The following is a 23,973-nucleotide window of genomic DNA, read 5'->3' on the forward strand; positions in this document are numbered from 1 at the left end:
CAAAGGATCATATTCAAACCAGTGGACTTATTCTGGACTTAAAATCCCTCAACAATTATGTTCAAATTCCAAAATTTTGCATGGAGTCCACAAGGTCGGTTATTGCCTCTCTGAAACCAAGGAATAATCGGCATCCATAGACATTCAAGATGCCTATCTGTAAATTCATCTATTCACCTCATCAGCATTTTCTGTACTTTGTAGTTAGACAATCATTTCCAATTTGTCACACTGCCTTTTGGCCTAGCCACTGCTTCCAAAATATTTACAAAGGTCCTAGCACATCATCTTGCCCTCCTAAAAACTCAGGGCATCCAGTTCACGGGTTTTTCTTAATCGTACATCTCGGGACATAGAGCCATAGTAATTATTTTGTGGGTTATAGGCCACTTTCAGGTGATGAACCCCGGCACACCCTAAGACAGAAAGTCCACTCCCTATATAACCCCTCCCACTTCTGGGAGTACCTCCGTTTTTTCGCCAGTGCCTTAGGTGTTGGTCACGCATAAAGATGTGCTGAGCTCCACTGGAGAAATCCTTGCTGGGGCCAGCTATGCAGCCGGATCAATCAGGCACTGATATGTAAATTTAGTGGGTTATCTGTTCTGTATGAGCCTCTGTTCCAGCATTGGCTGTGTTGTGTGCAGTTTCACACTGTTGCCTGTAGGTGTAATTGTCACCACAGGCCAGTGTTGAAAAGCAACAGGCTGAAGTGTATTGAGTGCTCTTGTTTCTCAGAAGTAACTCGGCAGAGGTGGTCCACTGCTATGCAGTCTGGGAGAGAGTACTTAAGGGGCAGATGCCAGTTTTGGTTCTCTTTTGCCTGCTGGCCCTCCTAGCCTAGAGGTATGTGACAGCTTTCTTTCAGTCTCGGGGCCATGCTGGCCTGAGGCTGCGTTGCTATAAGTGGGCCCAGAGGTCGTTTGGGGCCCGCTGGTTTAGAGGTGGTCCTGTGCTGTCTGTCCTATGGGAAGAAGCCAAGCAATTGAGAAGATCCAGGGGAGGACTCATCTTGGAGAGGACCGTGCGGAAGGCTGGTCTCAAGAGGGGCCTGGTGACTCAATTGGAGGATGCATCCTAACCTAACTTACTGCACAGTACTGCCGGGTCAGCTTAAAGGTTCTGGTACTGTGTCGCTGTTCATCTAAAACCATTAGGTCCTGTGGCAGAGGACTGTTCATCTAATACTACATCCTGTGGCAGAGGATCGTACAACAATTTTGTTCCTTTAAAGTCTGTGGCAGAGACTTCTTATTCTTGCGCCATTCCGGCTGCTAGGTCAGTGAGAGAGACCTATCCGGGTGGGCAAAAGATCTTTGGACTGAAGGTATAATCGTCTCTAAGATCTGCAATTCCTCAATGATCTGAAAAGGTATTTGAATTTACCTGCAACTCCCTTTCTACCTCTTCACTGCTACTTCTTTCAAGTTCTTTCATTAAAGCATTGGAAAAATACTAAAGTGATTGGTGCATACATTGTTGGATACAAAGCTCAACATGGACTCTAGGTTCCTGATGTGGTGAAACTACAGGTAAAGGGGTGACGGTAACAACCTGAAATATTTCAGCAGCTCCTTCGGGGGTTAGTGCTACGTGTCTTTTTAGGCTGAATTGAATGGTACCCGGGCCTCGTCGTGGAAGAAATGAGGTTTAGCCCATAACACTTCTCTTTCTACAGAGCTGGACCCCGGGATCCAGTGCTTTTGGTTTTTTCACCCATAAGTTTTTTCTGGCTGGGTGCTAGTTATGGGTCCAGGAGTGCGGATCCCCCAATAAAAAGAGGCCCCAGTTCCTGAAGGTTTTTTAAATGGAGCCCACCGTGAGGGGTGAAGATTGGGTCTGTTGGTTTTACCACAGAAATCCCTGTGGCGGGAAAGGTAAGTCTACGGTCACATCACCCTGAAAGCACCCGATCTCGTCTGATCTCAAAGGCTAAGCAGGGTCGGGCCTGGTCAGTACCTGGAAGGGGGACCACCTGGGAATACCAGGTGCCGTAGGCTGCAGATGGGTGACTTCCTCAATAACTCTAGGGTACAAGCTTGAGTTCCGAAAGTCCCCGTCTCCTCGTTTTCTCAGATTCCAGAGGAAAAGAAGTCTCTCTTTCAAGCATTGGACCATCTTTTGTCTCAAAAAATTGATCTTAGTGGTTCTCATGCAAGAGTAGGGATTGGGGTTTTTTTTTAAACCTTTTCACGGTACCAAAACCAAATGGGTATGTCAGACCCATTCTAGATCTCAAAGATCTATACTGGTTTCTGAATATCCGCTCTTTTTGCATGGAGTCAATCCAATCAGTAGTCTCCATCCAAAAGGTGGAGAACTTCTGGCGTCAATAGACATCAGGGATGCATACCTCCATGTACCTATATTTCCCGCTCACCAGAAATATCTACGTTTCGAGGTAGAAAATCTTTGTTTTCAGTTTGTAGCTCTGCCTTTCGGTCTAGCTACTGCACCTCGAGTATTTACAAAGGTCCTAGCCCCTCCTGTAGCCAGATTAGGGGCCCAAGGTATAACGATTATAGCTTACATAGACGATCTGCTCTTGATAGACCAGTCGGTAGCCCGCTTAGACCAAAGTATGATCCACAGTCAACTACCTGGAATACCTAGGTTGGATTCTCAACCTAGAGAAATCATCCTTAAAAAAAAGTATCAAGGAGATTAGAATACCTGGGTCTGATTATTGATACAGCCCAGAACAGGGTATTCTTGCCCCAGGCAAAGATCAGGGCCATAAAGGAACTGATTCAGGTGGTCAAGGCAAAGAAGAATCCTTCTATTCGACTTTGCATGAGGTTGTTAAAGATGGTGGTTTCATTCGAGGCCATTCCTTATGCTCAGTTTCATTTGAGGCTGCTGCAAAACAGTATCTTATCAGCTTGGAAGAAGAAGATAAAAAGCTCTAGATGTATCTGTCTTCAGGGTGCACCAAAACCTCAGTTGGTGGTTGATTACCAAGACTCTGCAGAAGGGAAAATCTTTCCTACCAGTTACCTGGAAGATGGTAACAATGACCTTGCCCATTAACATTCTAGAGATCCGGGCAGCGCGCTTGGCCCTGAGGGCCTGGACGTTCCTGTCAGGATCCAATCCGACAATGCCTCAGCAGTGGCCTATATCAATCACCAAGGGGGCACGAGAAGTCGTGCAGCCCAGAGAGAGGTGAATCATATCTTAACTTGGGCAGAAAACAATGTACCTTGCCTATCAGCAGTTTTCATTCCGGGAATAGAAAATTGGTGGGCGGATTACTTGAGTCGCCAGCAGTTGTTCCCGGGAGAATGTTCCCTTCAACCCCATATCTTCCTGGCAATGCGCCGAAGATGGGGGAACCCAGATGTAGATCTGTTTGCGTCCAGGTTCAACAAGAGAATCGACAGCTTTGTGTCAAGAACAAGGGATCCACTAAACAGATGCCTTAGTATTCCCGGGGAATCAGTTCTCACTGATTTATGCATTTCCTCCTATTCTGCTGCTTCGAAGACTGCTTCGCAGGATCAAGCAGGAAGGGAAATTGGTGATTCTTGTGGCCCAGAAGATCTTGGTATGCAGAGATCATAAAGATGGCGGTAGGGGACTCATAGACCCTACCATTACATCCAGACCTTCTCTCGTAAGGTCCGGTATTCCATCCTACCTTACAAACGCTAAATTTAACTGTTTGGCTATTGAGACCCACATTCTGAAGAAGCGTGGGCTGTCAGGTCCAGTGGTATTTACCTCAGTTAATGCAGAGAGGCTGGCTTCTAGAATCATAGATTAAAGAGTCTGAAAAGCATATGTCTCCTGGTGTGAATCCAGGGGTTGGCACTCAAGGAAGTATGTCATGGGTAGAATTCTTGACTTCTGTAGATGGGGTTAGAAATTAAGCTGGCCTTGCGTACTATCAAAGGCCATGTTTCAGCCTCATCGGTATTATTTCAACAACCACTTGCTTCGCATTATTTGGTTCGTAGCTTATTCAGAGGGTAACGTGGCTTAATCCTTCGGTTAAGTCACCCCTGAATCGTTGGGAATTTAGTTCTGTCGGCATTGCTGAAACAGCCTTTTTGAGCCGATACAGCATATTCCCTTCATCCTTTTGACAAGGAAACTAATTTTCTGGTAGCCATATCTTCTGCAAGAAGGGTATCAGAGTTGGCTGCTCTTTCTTGTAAAGAGTCATATTTGATTATTCATAAGGATAAGGTAGTATTTCGTCCTCATCCTAACTTTCTACTGAAGGTAGTGTCTGTCTAGTTTTTATCCGAACCAGAATATTGTTCTACCTTCATTTTTCCCAGAACCCTGTTCTTTTTTTTTTTAATTGTTTATTGAATATTATTTCCCAGTGGAACTGAAACATAACATACTTTGTACAGTAGGGATAGAAATATGGTGTCAGATGATTAACAGTCATTGTATACACATCATGGTGAGAGAAAGAATAATATGTTGCGGAATAAGTTCATCAACAACCTATTTGAATTTTTGACTATTCGTTTTATCAGAGGTCAGGTCTGTCGAGTACATTTATTTGTGGCTACTTAAGATTTCTCCAAGTTGTATTCAGAAGCATCCCATGTCCCCCAAACCATGTCAAAACTAGGGAGGGATTCCTTAATTACAGCTGTAAGCTGTTCCATCCTACGAATGTCTGCTATGATAGTTAGAAATTGTGCAAAAGTAGGAGGGGTATTGGCAAGCCAACACTGCGGTATGGCCCGTTTGGCTGCAGTAAGATAAAGGCCTACGGGGCTTAGGTATTTTCGGGAGTGGAAGGCCCAATAATAGATGTATGGGTTGGAAAGGAATGGGAAAGTCTAGAATCTTTCCCAAGAGTGCGTGTATCTGTGTCCAAAAGTGTGAGAGCAAGGGGCATTCCCAAAATATGTGATAGTGAGTGCCTATAGACTTATCACACCTCTAGCATAGACCAGAAGTTGTCAGTTTTTGTTTCAACAAAAATTCTGGAGTCCTGTACCAAAACATTAAAATTTTATAGGCAGTCTCTTTTTGGGTCACACATCTGGATATCTTAGAAGTAGCTTCCCAAATCTCCTCCCATTCCTGTAATGTAATGGATCTTTTTAATATGTGGGACCATTTCCGCATATAGGAGTGAGTGTGTTCAGCAATGATGGGGGTAGTATGCAAAATTTTATATATAGTGGATATTTGGTGGAGTTCATAGGGGCCTCTGGAACACATCAGTTCAAATTCCGTAGGTATGGTTAAAGTCAGTTGTGCTTTTTTGGAGAAAAAATGTTTGATTTGTAGGAAAGAGTAGAAGAGATTCCAAAGACATGCTGGTAGGTTAATTGGATCCTGTCTAAATTGTCTCTAGTATGTATGAATGTGAGTTAGGGACCTTAGATTGTAAGCTCCTTGAGAGTAGGGACTGATGTGAATGTACAATGTATATGTAAAGCGCTGCGTAAATTGACGGCGCTATATAAGTACCTGAAATAATAAATAAATAAGAGATTCTTCGGGATTTCGTATTTAGATTGTAATTCAGAGAAGGTGAAGAGTTTGTGCGTCACGGGATGAACTACATGGCCTAGCTGGAATATACCTGCTTTTGTCCATGGTAGCATAGCTTCATAGGATAGGCTGTCAGGGATTTCTGGGTTAAAGATGATATTTATTAAAGGAGAACATGGAGATGTGAGTGAGTATTTACCTGAGCAGCTTTTACAGATTGAAAGCGTAAATAGCATTGGATTTAAGCAAATTGTACGCAGTTGGGAGGTAGATTTGTCAGGAGATGGCCATAACATACAGAATGGATGAGCCGATACTGTAATGCTCATCTCAATCTCGGACCAGCGATTAGGAGCGCGTCTTGATGTCCAAGAAGCTATAGCTCTCAAGTGTGTAGCATAATAATATTTGATTATGTCTGGTGCCCCCAAGCCACCTCTGGCTGAGGTTGCAAGGAGAACTGAGCCAGCTATTTTATGAGACTTGTTATTCCATATGAAGTTTAAAAAATTTCTCTGAAGGAGTTTGTTGGGACATTGGGATCATTACTGGAAGGGTTTCAAAAAGATATAGGAGTTTGGGGAGCACTGACATTTTGAGAACATTTATCTTACCTAGGAGGGATAGAGGGAGGTTCGTCCATGTTTTCAGTAAATTATTAATTTCTATAAACATAGGGGGGAAGTTTGCCTGGAAAAGCGTAGAATAAGAGGAGGTTAGGTGAACTCCAAGGTACTTTAGTGACTGAGGACACCAGCGGTAGTTAGAAATTGTCTTTTAAGTTTGTGAGTGCATCTGTTGAAATATTAATAGGGAGAGCTTCAGTTTTGGACGAGTTGATTTTAAAAGCGGAGATATTGCCAAATAGGGTTAGGGTTGTATGAAGTGAAGGGAGTGAGATGTGAGGGTGAGTTAATGTCAATAAGATGTCATCCGCAAAAAGTGACAGTTTGTACTCCCGATGCCTCAACATCACCCTTTTTATGTCCGGGTGGGAGCGAATAGCTTCCGCCAGGGGTTCCAGACTAAGAATGAAAAGCAGAGGAGACAGGGGACACCCCTGTCATGTACCATTACTTAGAGTGAATGGTGGAGAGACATGAGAGGCCATCTGCACTTGGGACGTGGGTGTGGAATATAGTGCTTTCAGGGCCTGAACGAAGGGGCCAGAAAAACCATATCTATGCAGAATAGCAAACACGAATGACCAGTTCAGACAGTCAAACGCCTTTTGGGCATCTAGACTGAGAACTAAAGCAGGCTTCTTAGTTTTCGTCAGGAGATCAATGAGATCAATTGTTCGCCTGGTGTTACCTCCTGCGTGTCTAGTTGGGACAAACCCTACCTGGTCCCTGTGTATAAGTGAAGGGAGAAGTAGAGAAAGTCTGTTGGCCAGAATTTTAGTAAAAATTTTATAATCGGAATTTAAAAGGGCAATGGGGAGATAAATATCTGGCAATGAGGGGTCTTTATCCGACTTCGGAATGACCGTGATGAAGGCGTGTAGAAATTGGGAATAGGGGAGTGTCCCTGACATTAGGGAGGTAAACAGATTAACTGTATGGGGCATTAGGACCGAATCTCCTAAGTAGGAATAAGGGTCCATCAGGTCCGGGGGATTTGTGGTTGGGGAGCTGATTTACAACTTTAGTGATTTCTTCAACAGAAATGGGAGCATTAAGTCCCAGGCGGTCCTCAGCGGAGATTTTAGGGAGTTTCAAAGATTCTATGAAGGTGTCAAATTTTTCCTGGGTAAATTGGGAATTCGGGTCTGTAGATAAGCAGGTATACAGTCTCTGGTAAAAAATCACCGAAGACCTTGGACATATTACGTGGGCAATACGTGGGTTAACCGTTGGATTGTAATAGATAATCAGGGGTAGAAGTAAAGGTTTTAGTTTATTGACCAGCATTCTATGGGGTTTATTGGCATACTCCATAAAATTTTTGCTTGGACCATAGAGTGGATGTGGCAAACTTATTCGGGTCCAAGGACTTAATACGGTTACGTAGTGAGACCACAGTTCTGAGGCGTGTCACCGTAGGGAGACTGAGTAAGCATTCCTCTGCTTTGGATAGGTCATTTAAAAGGGATGACCTTTGAAGTTCACAGTCTCGTTTATATCAAGATCCTGCAGAGATGCACAAGAAAGCCTCATGGGCCTCCCACAGAGTGGACACCCCAGATACTGAACCCTCATTAAGTTCGAAAAACTCGGTCAACTTTTGTTTTAATTGAAGGTAAATCTCAGGCACATTAAGGAGAGACTCAATGAGGCGCCAATGACAGATTCTCTAGGTGTGGGTGCGGATAGGAGAAGATCTAGGACTATGGGTGCATGGTCCGACCAAGTTATTGGGTAAATTTCTGAGTTTACCACATATATCAAAAGGGGTGCTGAGACAAAGAAGTGGTCTAAGCTTGTATATAATTTATGGGATGGGGAGTAGAATGTAAATTGTTTAGCCGTTGGATGCTTCACCCTCCATGTATCAAACAAATTGCGGGTTCTTATCAGTTTGCGAAATGTGGAAGACAGCTTCTGGATCTGTGGGGGCAGGCCATGTGAGAAAAGGGCAAATCTATTATTAGTTGGTGACATACATATATTGAAATCTCCAATGACCATGAAGGGTTGGCAGAAAGGTTGAAGATATTCAAAAAATGTTCCCAAAAACCCAATTTGTCCTGTATTAGGCGCATAAACGTTGGCAAGGGTGAACGAGATGTTTTTGTGACCACAGCTCAGGAGAACAAATCTGCCCTGGGGATCCAGGTAAGAGGATTTGACCCGAATGGAAGAGGTACGTTTCAGTAATATGGCTACGCCAGCCTTCCCAGACGGGTCAGATTCTATAAAGGCAGTAGAGAAATGTTTGGAGGCGAATTTAAATGTGCCTTCTGCCTTGAAATGAGTCTCCTGAACCATGATCACTTCAGCCTTTGAAGATTTGTACTCTATCAGCGCCTGCCAACGCTTGTGTATGGAGCCCAAACCTTTAACATTGCAGGAAAATATACTTACAGCCATATCTCAACCTTAGGAGCAAAGCAGTTGTTACAATCATAAAACAACAAAAATGTGTATACCATGATATATAAAACTTTTTAACAAAAACATTGTGTAATCAGTCAACCAAAAGGCGGAAGGTTATGAACGCCTCTGTTTTCTGGTTCTGGATCAGAAAAAGATCCCATACATAAAATGTGGGTGCAAAAAAGAAAAAGTAAACAAAGAAAAAGAGAACCAGGGTAGGATCAAAAAGGATCCATGGTAAAAAGAAAAAAAGTTAGATGAAAAACCTGAGGAGAGGGGGTACCTCAGGAGGTCATGGTCCCAACGCATGACCATGATGGGAAGGAAGGGGCATGGCAGCCTACAAGATCAGTCACATAGGCCTCAGCCCAATCCGAACATTGGATAGCAGAGTGGTAGGGAACAGTCCACTTATAACATTTATATGGGTACAAAGAAGGGGGTTATATGCAATTGGTGCAGCAAGGTTATAACTGAAGACTTTGAGCTCAAAGTCCGGAGATATGTAAGCCAAAAAAAAAAATCACGACTTACATTTAAGAGGGAGACAAGAGGATTGGCTCCAAGGCAGTCTCAAGTGAGGCCTGTAGATGCGCAGCCCTTTGGGGGAGTGATAGGAGCCCTCCACAACCTCTGACGAACCGGGGTCCAGATCTTTGCAGGAGTAGACAAGGGTCGAGAGGATGGGATCTGGGTCTGTAGATCTTCATCTGGTATTGGGGGGAGGCCCAGGTTTTTGATGAAAGCCTCGCATTCCTGTAGATCTCTCATGGAGTGTTGTGTTCCATTTTTGGTGACAGACAAACGAAATGGGAAGCCCCATTGATACCTAACTTGATTTTGCTGTAAATGAGAGGTGACTGGGCGTAGGGCACAGCGTTTACCCAGGGTGATAGGTCGTTGAAGATTTGAATCTTTGCACCTTTAAATTCGACTCGGGATCTATTACGGGTGGCAATGGTCAGGGCTTCTTTGCTTTTGTAGAAATGAAAGCGTGCAATAATGTCCCTGGCATTATAGTTTGGGTAATGCTATGGAGCAGAGCCTGCAGCTTGGTGTCCAACACATCCAATGTCACTGGCAATGACATTGCAGGGGATGCAGGTCGATATGAGGATTGTGAGTGCTGTGAATGGTCTGCAGAAAAAAGAGAGGGATCATCCAGTGGGGTAGCATCCATCAGGATCGCGGTAGGTGGCGGCGGCGTACTCAAGGCCGGGGATTGCGGCCTACGGAGGAAACAATCCATAGACTGGGTGGGCCGAGTTGCGGCCTGTGAAGCTTGCCTCTGGAAAACGTGCCTCTGGTCGCCAATCTTCCCCATATACTGCTCGGGGGTAGCTGTGAGGTTCCCTAGGCGGATGGTATATCTCCCGGATCTGTGGCAGCTATAGAAGCGGAGTGGGATGTTCGGACGTGCAGGCGGAGGCCGGAGCTCAGATCCTAAGCATCCGCCATCTTGGCAAGCCACGCGTGCGCCTCCAAGGACCCTGTTCTACGGAAGGGAAATTACTACATTCTCTTGATGTGGTGAGAGCACTCAAGGTCTACTCGAAGGCGACTGCTCAGATTCGAAAAACTGATGTTTTGTTGTGTTGCCTGAAGGTCCTAGGAAAAGGACAGGCAGCATCGAAATCTACTGTTTCTAAATGTATTCAGCAAGTAACTGTTCAGACTTATGGTTTAAAGAGGAGTATTCCACCCTCTCAAATCAAAAGCGCACTCACTAGGACTGTTAGTGCTTCGTGGGAGTGCATCACCAAGCTTCCATGGTTCAAATCTGCAAGGCATCAACTTGGTCTTTAGTCCATACATTTACCAGATTTTATCAGTTGAATATAAAAAGGCATGAGGATATCGCCTTTTGGCGTAGTGTGCTGCAGGCAGCAGTATAAGTCCTCTGGTTTCATGTTGCCCTAATTCTGTTGTGTCTCCCTCCCCTCAGGTGTCATTGCTCTGGGACATCCCACATAGTAATTACTATGGCTCTGTGTCCCATGATGTACGATTAAGAAAATAGGATTTTTGTAACAGCTTACCTGTAAAATCCTTTGCTTTGAAGTACATCATGGGGCACAGAGGTTTCTCCCCTCTTTCTGGTATACACATGTATTGCTTTGCTTCAAAAACTGAGGTACTCCCAGTAGTGGGAGGGGTTATATAGGGAGTGGTCTTCCTGTCTTAGGGTGTGCCAGTGTCCATCACCTGAAGGTGGCCTTTAACCCACATAGTAATTACTATGGCTCTGTGTCCCGGTATGTACTTCAAAGAAAAGGATTTTACAGTTAAGCTGTTAGAAAAATCCTATTTCTTGGTGACCTTTTCCTGAAGGACTCCTCTCTCTCCCAGCTATCTGCAAACACCCACAGGACAATTCAGATGTTTAGGTTAGGTGATTAACTCCCAAAAATCTGCTCTCCAGCCTTCTCTTTGCCTGGAATATTTGGGTCTGGTCCTGGAACAAGCAAGGCAAATGTTTTCACTTAAAGAAGAAACTGCTCTCTTATAGCTCACGCTTGGGAATTGAGGCCAAAGAAACATCCCACAATGAGATTCTCCATAAGAGTCCAGGCCTTTAAGGCTGTGCCATTCACCTAGTTCCATTATACTCTGAAAGGACAGATTTTGACCTTGTCCATTCCTTTTCAAAAAAGTGGAACTTTACCAATAACAACTTGATAAAAATAATGTTCTTTAGCAAGAAACATACATCCCACATTGATAATTATGCTCCCAAAATTAGTGTGCTATCAGTTGCCTCCAGCATGGCTTCTGTTTCTTTTTGCTGTAGGCTGCCATTTTAGCTGATGCTCAGAGCTCCTGAACAGCAGTCATTCTTTAGGTTGTCAGGAGATTGACCTCTACAAATTCAGCACAGTGCCTAAAAATAGAGGACAACTGAGCATGCGCAGAGCAGCGCAAGACAGTTTTAATTTTAATGTTTTACATAACTATGCCTGCAAGACAGACCAGCCTGAAGTGATCTAGCAGGACTTTATTGTTTGACTAAAGTTCCACTTTAAGGTGTATCTTGACTTTTGGATCACCCCGAGCTTCCTTGGGACCTCAACTTGTTTCTCTTTGACCTGCAGAAACCACCTTTGAACCTATCAGGGATATCTCTTTAGATGACCTCCCCTGCAAAGTGACTTTTTTGGTTGCTATCACACCTGCCAGATGTGTCTCTGAAATGGCAGCTCTCTCTTGTAAGGAGCCTTTCCTCATTCTTCACAATGACAAAGTAGTCCTATGCCGTCGATCGTGGGCTACCTGTCGACCACGGGTAGGTGACAGGTATACCAGGAACAGGTCCGCACCGCTGACCCCCGCCTCCTACTGCTAGCTGCCAGTCTTCGCCCTCCGCCTCCTCCACCAAGCCTTCGATTCTCTTCTCTCTCCCTCCCTTCCTGCTTCCTCAGCCACTGTCATCAGTAAACAGCGGAAAGCGGGAGGCAGCATAGCACAGGACAGAGGGCAGGCTGGGGAGCTGGCCAAGTTAACTTTTCCACAGGTGATTGGTTGCTAGGTCCTAAGCAACCAATCACCAGCTTGTTAATATGAAAAGTCACTCGGCCAGCTCCTGCTCCCACCCCCAGTCCAGAACTGTGCTGCTTCTCTGTCTTGTGTGTAAAGGTAGGATGCAATAGAACACTGCAATAGGAGGAAAGGGGGGAAGAGAACACTACTGTGTGTGTGGGGGGGAGGGTGATGTGAAGGGGCAGTGGACACTGCTATGGGAGGGAGGGGGGGACACTACTGTGTGTGTGGGTGGGGGGGGATGTGAAAGGGACAGTGGATACTGCTATGGGAGGGCCACTCCCATAGCAGTGTCCTCTACCACCCTTCACATCACCCCCCCCCCCCAAATCCCTGCATTCTGAGCGCAATGCACTCCTGATCCCTGCATTCTGCGCACAATGCACTCCTGATCCCTGCATTCTGCGCACAATGCACTCCTGATCCCTGCATCCTGAGCACAACGCACTCCTGATACCTGCTTTCTGAGCGCAACGCACTCTTGATCCCTGCATTCTGAGCACAACGCATTCCTGATCCCTGCATTCTGAGCGCAACACACTGCTGATCCCTGCATTCTGAGCGCAACACACTCCTGATCCCTGCATTCTGAGGGTAACCCACTCCTTAACCCTGCATTCTGAGCATAACGCACTCCTGATCCCTGCATTCTGAGGGTAACGCAGTCCTGAACCCTGCATTCTAAAGGGTAACGCACTCCTGAACCCAGCATTCTGAGCGCAATACACTTCTAAACCCTACATTCTGAGCGCAACTCACTCCTGAACCCTGCATTCTAAAGGGTAACACACTCCTAAACCCTGCATTCTGAGCATAACGCACTCTTGAACCCTGCACATTCTTGTAATACTTTTTTTTTTATGTCCGCTGCGTTTGCAGTTTATGTCCATCTACATTTGTAGTTAACAATGTATCATCACCCGCAGTAGATCACAAAGGCAGTGCGTTTCGAACACGTTTCAGGAAACACACATGGAACATGCCTTTCTGGCATTGCGTTCTGGTGTGAACCGGCCCTAACAACAGGTCACTGTGCCTGGTGATCTTTGACTTCATCAGTGTTGATCAAGTAGATCTCCATCTCTCTAAAGGTTGCCTTCCCCTACCATAGACTATCCTTCCTTCTTAAGGTGGTATCAGTCTTCCAACGCAATGAACACATAGTCCTTTCATCTTTGTTTTCTGTTCCAAAGCACCCAAAGAAAATTGCTCTTCATTGTCTGGATGAAGTCAGAGATATCAGTCTACCTCAAAGCAACAGCTTCTATTTGGAAGACTCCCCATTCATCCCATCCTCAGGACCTCGCAAGGGACCACCATTGCTCGATGGATAAGACAACTGATAGCTAGAGCTTACACTCCATAGAAGGAAACTCCTTCTTTGCTTTTACATGACCAATCCAGTAAGTTGGTGGGCGTTTCTTGAGGATTCCAGCACCAGGCCTCTGTGGCCCAGCTTTGTAAGGCTGGCACTTGTTCCTAAAAGTTTTACCAGGTGTACATCCAGTCTTCTGTGGATGCAGCTTTCAGCCGCAAGGATCTTGCAGTGTCAATCTGAAGGTGGAGCTTTTGACCCTTGTTATTGTTGGGCCTGTTGGCACAATTGGCCCTCAATATAAATTCTAATATAGTCTTAATAATAACACTGTGTAACTAAAATGTTGTCACTATGCACATGACACATTACCCCAAATACTTCTTGCTCACCAATTGGAAGGGTTACTTTAGTTAGTTGTTTCTAGAAGGAACTTCCTGCCCTGTTTTAAAGAGTGTAATCCTCATTAAAGCCCACAATTTCACCTACTCCTATTGCATCTACTCCTAGTTCATTCTTCATAAATGCAACATTTAAATGAAAATTACTTGCAATCTCCTAAGGGTTTGCTTGTACAGCAGCATATTTTCCCAGACTCCTGATTCTCACCTTGTTATTGAAATCCTTCTTATAACTTTTACATGGCCTGCTGTCTAGCAGTCCTTGTCATTCACAGGAATACAGTTGTTCTAGTTTGCGTGGAGTATTCCTTTCCTGATTCAACTATCCAGACTCATCTGAAAGAGGCACAGCCAAGGACAGAACCTCTGTCCCTAATAACACTGCTCCAACCAATAAGTGAACCACCACTCTGTATATTTAGAGCTCTGAGTGTCCTCTGAACTCAGCCCCCTATCATGCTCTTCCAGGTAATTAATTCAAGCCATTGCAGTACACAGTCTTGCATACAATTTGACCTCAAACAGCAATGTCTGTGACACACTCACATAAAGTACACCATCCTATACTTTAACACATTTCTTTTAGATTGCCTACTTATAGCATGTATAAACAGCATGTCTGCCTGTCTATCATACAGCAGGATTTTATAGAATTCCTAGAACATGAATTTCCTTTTCTAAAAATACGTGGTTATCTTTCTGTGGTTCATAGTGTTCTGAAATTGCAGTATTTCACTTTTAGTAGCTGCTGAGAAATTAGCTATTGCTCATTACATTCTCAATAGAGAGTTGATGGTTACTTGTTTATGACCTTGCCATCAGCCACCAGGACAAAAGCACTTCTTCCATCTGCCACCTAGAGTCTTAACTGACAAAGCAGGCCCCCAGTATGGTGAGCAGCAGCTGATTGGCTGTTAGTAGCATTCTGGCTTTGAATGACAATGGATGAGGGAGTGAGGAAAGACTGAGATTAATCCTGCAGTAGAAGGCTGTAAACTCTAACAGCAATATAACTGCTGAATGGAAAAGAAATAATACTGTTAATTTATATGTCCAGGCACTGCTATCGGCCGCTGATATCTTTCTTGTCAGGCTAATAAGGAAAAAGGCAAATGCGATGCTACAAAATGGAATATTCAAAGCACCAAGGGTGAGTAATGAACTGTGCAACTGGCTAGCTTAATTAGCTTCTCTTTTTCTTGCTTTATACAATAGGCATGAAGGGTAAAAATGTGTCTAAGAAGTCTTGTTCAATCACAGGGCAATCTTGCTAGATTATTAGTATAGATGACATGCCTGCAATTTTTATTTCCTTGAACCCTTCATTCCCCGTCACCCTGTCACACATTAATAGATGAGATTAAAAATCCAACAGGCTTGTTTTTATTCCAATATATTAGCTAATTTAGAACAATTGGTCCCTAAAACCTCTGTTCTTGTTCTAGAGGAATTTTGTATGTGTTTGTTTTATTGAGAATGAAAAAAAAAGCTTGCAAGGATGACAAAGCAAGGTGTTTGTGAGGCTAAAAGAGATCAGAGAAGGCTGTATGCACACTGTACAGCATGCTTAAAAACTGAGGTTTGGGATTTTCCCAAAAGGTATTCCCAGGCAATAATGTGTCTTGATTGTGTTTTTTGAATGTTTTCGCTCCATAAACAGTCTTATCACTTTCTTGTTTATAATTGGATAATGGATACCTGTTAATATGATATTCTTACTATATGCGAATAAGGTGATTTAGTGAAACCGGTGCAATTGCCTTGCTATAGCATTATATGATGTCTGATTTTAAACTATCCATACAATAAAGTGGTACTTCATGCTTGTTTACCTTCCTAAAAGATAGTTTTCAGCAGGTAGTCTTCAGCAGACAATGTGCTTTTAGCAGTACTATGCAGTTTATAAGTCTTGCTGTTATGCATATTAGCCAAATGCTTAAACATTTTCAGGATTAATCAGTAAAACATCATAGTACTGAATAAAAAGCTCAAGTGTGTGTATGTGTTTGTCTAAAATGCCCTGTTAGTTATAATTGATTGTTGCTTTGGGCACCTTAAAATGATTAAGTATCAGTAATTGTAATTGCTAGATGGAACATTTACAAAACTATCATTTTATTATGTTAATACGGTGTTTTTGTAGCTTCTTTTTTAACATGCAAAGAAAATTTTATGTAAACCTGTACTTTACTCATACTGGACAAATAACAGGTATAATTACGTAAGGGATTTAAGCAACCTATACTTGCCTCCCCCACACTCCTTCACTGTCTTAGAAATATCCAGTACTTTTGTGTATGGGTAAACACAGAACACCCCCCTGCCTCCCTACAGTGGAGTGTTTGGGGGGGTAGTATGTAGCCCTGAATAATTTTCAACTGACTAGTAAAGCAGACCATAGCTTATGCAATTTTCTTTCCTGCAAATTTCTCAATTCCCCCTTCAACACAGTGAGTGTTGATGGCAGAATTGCTATTGTGTTCTCCCGGCGGGGGTCACAGGCAGCCATCCCTGCCAGGAAAACACAGTGATTACTGCTTACAGCTATAGCCGCTGGCAATAATCGCATGCTAAAAATCTGACATGCTAGGTAAACCCAAGTCATTTGTTGGATTGACTTGGGTACAATCAGTGGCAAAGCTAGGCATTCTTTCACCCGGAGCAAAGACTCAGTTTGGCGCCCCCCCCTTTCCTGAAAAAGGACTGTAACAGTAGTTTTTTATTTTTATTATTTAATTTCCATTTTTTCATTATTTTTTACAATTGTATTTTTTTTTACAATAATATATTACACCAATGTGTACATCAGTGTCCCCCTTACATCAATGCTCCCTTACATCAGTGTCCACCTTACATCAGTTTCCCCCATTACTTTAGAATCCCCCTAACATCAGAGTCCCTCCTATCATCAGTATCCCCCCTTACATCAGATTCCAGCCTTACATCCGTGTCCCCCTTTTATCAATGCCCCACCTTACATTAGTATTCCCCTTTACATCAGTGTACTGCCTTACATCAATGCCCCATCTTACTTCAGTACCCCCCCCCCCTTACATCAGATTCCCTCCTTACATCAGATTCCCTCCTTACATCAGATTCCCTCCTTACATCAGATTCCCTCCTTACATCAGATTCCCTCCTTACATCGTTGTCCCCTCTTACATCAGTGTCTACTCATACATCAGAGTACAACCTTACATCAGCGTACCCCCCTTATATCAATGACCCACCTAACATTAGTAATTCAAATTGGTTATTGGCGCAAAGATGTAGGTGCTGGTGTGTGCCTGGGGTTCTAAATTTAATCAATATAGTTAAATATTTTCAAGATCTATAAAATAGTCCATAAGCCCATCAAAAAGTCAATAGGTAGGTTTACTTTAGTGGCAGCTCAGTGTTGATGCAAGAAGCAGCTCAATGGCACAACTGAGGAGAAAGCACAAGCGCTATACTAAGTGCAGCATATATGTATTTTAATGTAGATAACAAAAGGAACACTCTTGTTATCTACATTAAAATCCATATATGCTGCACTTAGTATAGCGCTTGTGCTTTCTCCTCAGTTGCCACCTCACATTAGTATCACTTTTACATCAGTGTCCGCCTCTTATATCAATGGCTCACCTTACATTAGTATCCCTCTTTACATCAGTGTCCCCTCGTACATCAGAGCACCCACTTACATCAGTGTCCCCCCTTACAACAGTGTCCCACCTTATTTCAGAGCCCCCCCTTACATCAATTCCCCACTTTACATTAGAGTCCTTCCTTACATCAGTGTGCTCCCTTAATTCAGTGTCCCCTTTTACTTCAGAGCCTCCCCTTACATCAGTTTGCCCCTTTATATCAATGTCCCCTCTTCAATTCGCATCAGTGTCTCCCCTCATTTACAATAGTGTCTTCATTGCATCAGTCCCCCCTTATGTCAGTGTCCCCTCTTACTTCAGAGCCCCCCCTTACATCAATTCCCCTTTATATCAGTGTGTGATGTGCCATAGTGTCTGTCTTGCATTAGAGCTTCCCCGTATATCAGTGCCCCCCTTACATCAGCAAATCCCCACCTTACATAAATTTCCCTCCCCCTTAGCACAGTGTGTCCTCCTTTACATCAATGTACCCCCCTTACATCAATTTGCTCCCCTCCCCCCATCAGGGTGCCCTCCTTACATCAGTGTACCCCTCCCCCCCTTTACATCAATGTGCCCCACTTCAGCATGGTTTTAGCAGCACAGGGGGGACCCCTCTCTTAGGCAGTGCAGTTGTAGCAACTGGGGCATGCTTGCAAAGCTCCTGTTCAGCCCAGGGGATCTGTTATCTCCAAGGCACATTCCCCTACCTGGTCCTGTGTGCACATGATCTTGTATTTCCTCTGACACTTTGGGGTCCCTGGGGACAGACCATTGACGCTGAAACAGGTGGAGGGGGGGGCACACGTGTCTTCCCGAGCACAGCATAGCCAGACAGGTATCTGCGTTGTAGGCTCCCACACCCCTCTGCCTCTCCAGGGCTCCTTAAGACAGATCACTTGTGCTGTGTATCAGCACCAGGAGCTGAAAGAGGGCACGCACAGGTTCTCCTGCGTACTTTATATTGGCCCCACTCTCCTACCGCTCCACTCCCTCAATGAGCACCTGCTGACACTGTCAGCCATGGTGCCTCTCTCATTGTAGCGCCCGGGGCACATTCCCCCCTCCCCCTTCCTACTTTTGGCCATGGTTACAATCAGCCTGCCCATATACGGATCAAATCTTAGATGGTCCTTGCTGAACCAGCTGAGATTCAACCCATCTATGGTCAGCTTTGCACAGTAACCTTGAATCACATGACAGCGGATTAGGGTGGGGGGGGGGGGGGGGGTAGGTGCAGTGAAGGTAAGTGTAAGATGTATAAAATCTCTCCTGTAAAGTAAACATATTTTATGTTGTACTTTGGCCAGTATGAGTATAGTACAGTTTGTGTTTAAGAAATCTTTGGAATGCTAGAAAATGTGTCTGTCAATTGATAAGAGATTCTCCTTTCAAAGTTCTTTTTTCCCCTCAAAAGCTCAAGAATTATACTAAGGTCCCATTCAAATCTGGCCAGTCCATTTTGTTGCATTAACACATTGGCATTACAATGTTGTGTTAAAGCAGCCCATTTACAATGGCTCTACAGTTTACCAGACTGGCACTATTTTCTCTGCCATAATGCAAGGCACTTTGGTGTGTTACTGTCGATATGGTGCAACACAGGTGCATTGTTATAGTGGGTCAAGGTGCCATTCAGAATAAATGCACTGCAGTATTGTGGTAATGTACATTACTGCAATGCATACATTTTGATGGGCCATTCAAATTAGCTATAGGACAGTCAAAAGCCTTGCGTCATTTATGTTTTATTATCTTATTAAAGTGAACTACTATTTCCTGTTTAGCATTACTACTTCCTAGGTCATCTGTCTGCTCCCTGAACAGAAGTGATGATGCTGATTCATTATTCAGTGAGAAAGCTGGAGAGGGAGAGGTGATACATGAAACTGCATTGCTAAACATAGAAGAAGATTTGCTTAAAGCCATGTTTGGATATATTTAAATAGTTAAATTGATCCCCCTTGGATCGCTGTAATGCATATACCATACCTGCATGATCTCTCTAGAAGCTGGAAATCATGTAGTAGACACCACAACTACAGTGATCTCCATTATCTTCTGGGTCCCTTTCTGAGCAACTTTCCTACTGCTTTGTGAATGCAGGAAGTCACCTGCTCGGCATGGTTGCCATTGAGAGATCACTCTGCCTTTTTTCAATGAATGCAAAGCGTTCTCTGAATGGACAAGGTGAACGTCATACTCTTCACCTTGTCCAATCAGAGAACGCTTTGCATTCATTAAGAAAACACAAAGCATTCTCTGAATGATACCTGTCCTGAGCAGGTGATCTCCTGTGCTCACAATGCAGCAGTACAGCCGCTTGGCATGGGACCCAGAAGCTGGTAGAGATCACTGTAGTACTGGTATCTACTATAGTGATTTTTATCTTTTAGGGCTGTACATAGTTACAGTGCCCCAAGCTATACCCATGTATCCATACCAGGAATTCCTCTGTGCGCAGAACTGTGAGTTATGTGTCTGTACATTTTGTATAAATCAAGATTGGCTGTACAGAATTACAAATCTTTTGACAGGTAAAACCATAAACATGCATCTATTCCAAATGTTTATCTAGTACAGGATTTTGCTTTATTGCAGCTACAAAACTTACTGCATGTCCTCTTTATGCCTTGGTATCTTATTATAGAAACAATTATAACACATTAGCACTTGATGGCAAAAAATTGGCTCAGGGCTTTGGCACACAATCTGATTCCTGTTTCAGATTTTACTACAAACCATGCAGTTTTGTTCCGCAAATGAAATCATCAGTTCCAAATTATATGTACTATGTACCACCTATACAGATACATTTTGGAATATAGTTGGATGCTCACTGCCATACATTTTTCTGGGTTGGTCACTGGAGACAAAGAGAAAGCAAAATAATTAATATATTGAGCTTTGTATTTACACCTGGTAGCCAAACTGTGCCCCTATAATACTTATTATGCTGACTAAGTCTAGTGTAAATCATTATATTACCCCTGTCCTTGAAGCGGTAATAAACCCAAGAGGAAAAATGTAATATATTGCAGCTTACAAATCATTAGATGTAGTGGCTTCATTGGCTACATCACTGTACTTTCATTTGTTTATAATGGCAGTCAGTATGTGGATATATGATTGCAAGTATGACTGTAAATTTGGGATTTGGGTAGCCAATTGTATGATGCAATTCCCCTTGACCCCCCACCCCACTCTCGTTCCTTCTTTTATTAGCCTCTACATGCCTCTATAATTCCACCAATGGTCACATGGCTTTCATCTACTCCACATTGGAACCTTTAATCTACCTGATTTTCTTTTTTTTTTTATCTTCCCTTGTTTTTATTCCTTCTTCTTTCATTTCATTCATATGCCTTTCAAACCCCTAGGGTCTGCAAGACTGTGCCACATTGTATGTCTTTGCCCTCCTCTCAACACTCCTAACACCTCAGAAATGTGGGCCAAATTTAAAGTGGAAGTAAAGGCAAAACCAAACTAACTCTAAACCTACTCCCGCCCACATTCAAAGCCTGATCTATTTAGCCCTATAAAGAAAAGATCGATATACTTACCTATTTTGAAGCCGCTCCAGTCCGGTCTCCAGCGGCGCCTTCTGTGTGCAGGAGAAATCCAACAATGGCTGGTAAATGTCTTAGAAGTAACGTCACACACACGAGTGGAATGTCCGACAGAAAAAGTCAGACCGGAAGCTTTTCATCGTCTATTCCGATCATGTGTGTGTGCTTCATCTGACTTTTTTTTTTTTTTTTTTTAATTCTGATGGACCTAGAAATAGAACATATTCTAAATATTTCCGACAGAATCAATTCGGGAAAACCACTCGTCTGTATGCTGTTCCAACGGACCAAAAACGACGCTTGCTCTGAAGCAAGTACGAGACGGAAGCTATTGGCTACTGGCTATTGAACTTCCTTTTTCTAGTCCCGTCGTACGTGCTGTACGCCACCGCGTTCTGGATGGTCGGACTTTGTTTGGACGTGTGTAGTCAAGACCGCTTGAATGGAATTCCGTCGGAGTTCCGTCTGAGAAACCTTCAGAGTTTATTCCGACGGCAAAACCGGTCGTGTGTACATGGCAATAAACTTACTATAGGGCTTCCGTTGTCGGCTGCCTCTTCTGCACACCAAAGCCACCGCTGAACATTCAACCTGGGAACGGACCGGAGCGGCTGCAAAATAGGCAAGTATAGCGATGTTTTCTTTACAGGGCTAGATAGATTAAGCTTAGAGTGTGGGTAGGAGTAGGTTTAGTTAATTAGGTTTTGCCTTTAGTTCCACTTTAATTTCTACAGTTGACAATTGGAGAGGGGTCTGTGCTGTTCAAGAAAGAGGTAGAACTTCCCTCCCCTGCGTTTTCTTTTTCCTTTTTCTTATTAGTGATTTAACATGAACAGTCAAACCAAGCAATGTGGATACTCAATGGTCTGTTTGTTACCATTTATTGTAACTTTGTAAAACTCAATAAAGATTACTGAAACACAACTGTAATTGCAGAGATCTATTATGCAGTAAGTAGTAAATATTAGTGCGTGTGTATTTTTTAAAAACAAAATTTTATTGCAGATTTACTTTACTAAAGCCTCGCTCTCACCATGTGCAGGGACGTGAGTGTTTATGCACCTGTTTCTGCATGCATACAAAGAAAACAATTATCATTTATGTGCCCTGTTCACACCACATCACTGGTATCATATCTGGCTTTTTCTGCACAGAAATCTGCAACGTGTATGCAGTTTTCAGCACAGAAAAATAATTCATGTGACATCAAGATTGTGGTGTGAACAGGGCACATAGAGAACAATTTGTGTTTCTTGTGCCCTTTCAGAGAATTTAGATTATATATTTTTGCAAAAAAAAAAAAACCTGCGTAACAGCAGAATTGTGGTGTGAACTGGGCAAATAGAAAACAATTGCTTTCCTTGTGTCCTTGTAGAGACCTACTTAATAAATATATGTCTCTGCACATGATGTGCACAAGCCTATGCAAGTCAAATCTCAGCGCTTTTTCTACTAGTTTTTATGCATGTATGCTGTGAACACTGTCTAAGTGCCAATTCACACCAGAATTGCGCAGGAACGCGTTCCTGTGCAATTAGCTTTTCAGTCCATTCTTTTGAATGACCTGAGATCGCATGGGATTGCACCGAAATGTAGTGTATGCACCACTTTAAAACTCGCTGCAACCAGATTGCATAGTACTGCGGTATCATACGATCCGGTGTAGACAAACGAGCTGCGTTCCAGTGTAAACCAGCCCTTAAGGTTTTGTAACATGGATCAGTTGAATGTATGCAGGCTATTTTTTACAATATTTGCAAATTTAAAAATGGAGCACCCCTGGGTACCTTAACAGCAGTGCATGCCACAGCAACTGGTGTACACGACCTGGACACCCCTGGATACCCTTAGGAGAACAATGTTCCCCACAGCAAATGGTGGCTGTGACCGAATTGTGCTAATAGTAGAAGAGGCTAAAAGAAGTTTGGTCAAATAAAACCTGAACCTAATCTACACTGGGTCCACAGTATGTAACATATGGAGTGCAGGGCCAGAAGTGCATAATGCACAGAGTTAAGAGGTCAAAAGTCAATAACTCCCAAGCAAAAATTACTTCCTCCTCCTAGTACAAATCCCCACCCCCAATGACAACCACCTCCAAGTGCAAATTCCCCCTCCCTCCATGAATTGTATTTACTTAAAGGCTAAGTCCACCTTTTTGGGCAAAAGTTCACTTTTCATAATAAATCAAAGCGTTTTCTGTTGTAATTTCTGGCCCAGCTTTAGATTTTCATCTGTCGATTTGGATTTTTAAAAATGCTTTTAGATTCCATCACTTCCTGTAGTTCGTATCCGAACATGCACTTCCTTGCTGCATCACAGAAGAGGACGTGTTCACCTGTCTTGACCACACCTCTCTCATTACTATAACACCTCTTGTGTTATTTCTGCCCACTTTCTGTACAATCTGATTGTACAATATCCTTTAGATCTACCATTAGCGATGTAGTGCAAGGGCCTGTCTAATTTGATGCATATTGAATAGATTGTTCTGGTGTGTCCTTCTATTCCATAGTTCTAATAAATCGAACGGAAATTTTACAGAGATTGTACAATCAGCTTTCATAGTGTATGACCATCTTCATATAAGAACATACGAGGGAGTGGATGGAGACACTCTGCTGTCAGGCCCCATTCACATCTCTGTGTAGCAGGGACTCAGTCCCAGATGCATTTTTTGGAGTTTTGGAGCTTATCACACATAGCACAACCCATTCACTTGAATGGGTGCCCTACGCGCAACAAACACCCAACATAAGCTCCAGAACTTTAGGTGGAGCAGAGTGTGGTGCATTTTTATAATGCTTTTTTGGTGTGTTTGCAGTGCGTTTGTTGCAAGGCAAACTCATGCTTTGCTATCCATTCTTGGGGTGCCTTTAGCATTTAATGACAGCGGAAGCAAGATGCGCATTTGCAGCACATTTCTGAAACACACAGCAGCATGTGTCTTCTGTGCAGTTTGCCATGCGTTTGGAAATGTGCAGATGTGAATGGAGCCTCATTTTTCTTGTGTAAGTA

At 43.4% G+C, this 23,973-nt stretch overlaps 1 protein-coding gene and 1 pseudogene across 4 annotated transcripts in view; both read left to right on the forward strand.

The window, feature by feature from the left end:
* PSD (pleckstrin and Sec7 domain containing) overlaps positions 1-23,973 on the forward strand; it is a 765,102-nt gene that overhangs the window by 202,300 nt on the left and 538,829 nt on the right. Inside the window, exon 1 of one of the 4 annotated variants that reach the window (XM_073596607.1) lies at positions 14,681-14,910. The exons of the other annotated variants lie outside the window; for them this stretch is intronic. The gene's annotated coding sequence lies outside the window, so the exon portion shown is untranslated. Of the gene's footprint in view, positions 1-14,680; positions 14,911-23,973 lie in introns of those variants that run through there. 4 annotated transcript variants of the gene reach the window in all.
* LOC141107029 (5S ribosomal RNA) lies at positions 1,882-2,000 on the forward strand (annotated as a pseudogene).

This window comes from Aquarana catesbeiana, linkage group LG08 (assembly GCF_042186555.1).
Source record: "Aquarana catesbeiana isolate 2022-GZ linkage group LG08, ASM4218655v1, whole genome shotgun sequence".
NCBI classification, from domain to species: Eukaryota; Metazoa; Chordata; class Amphibia; order Anura; family Ranidae; genus Aquarana; species Aquarana catesbeiana.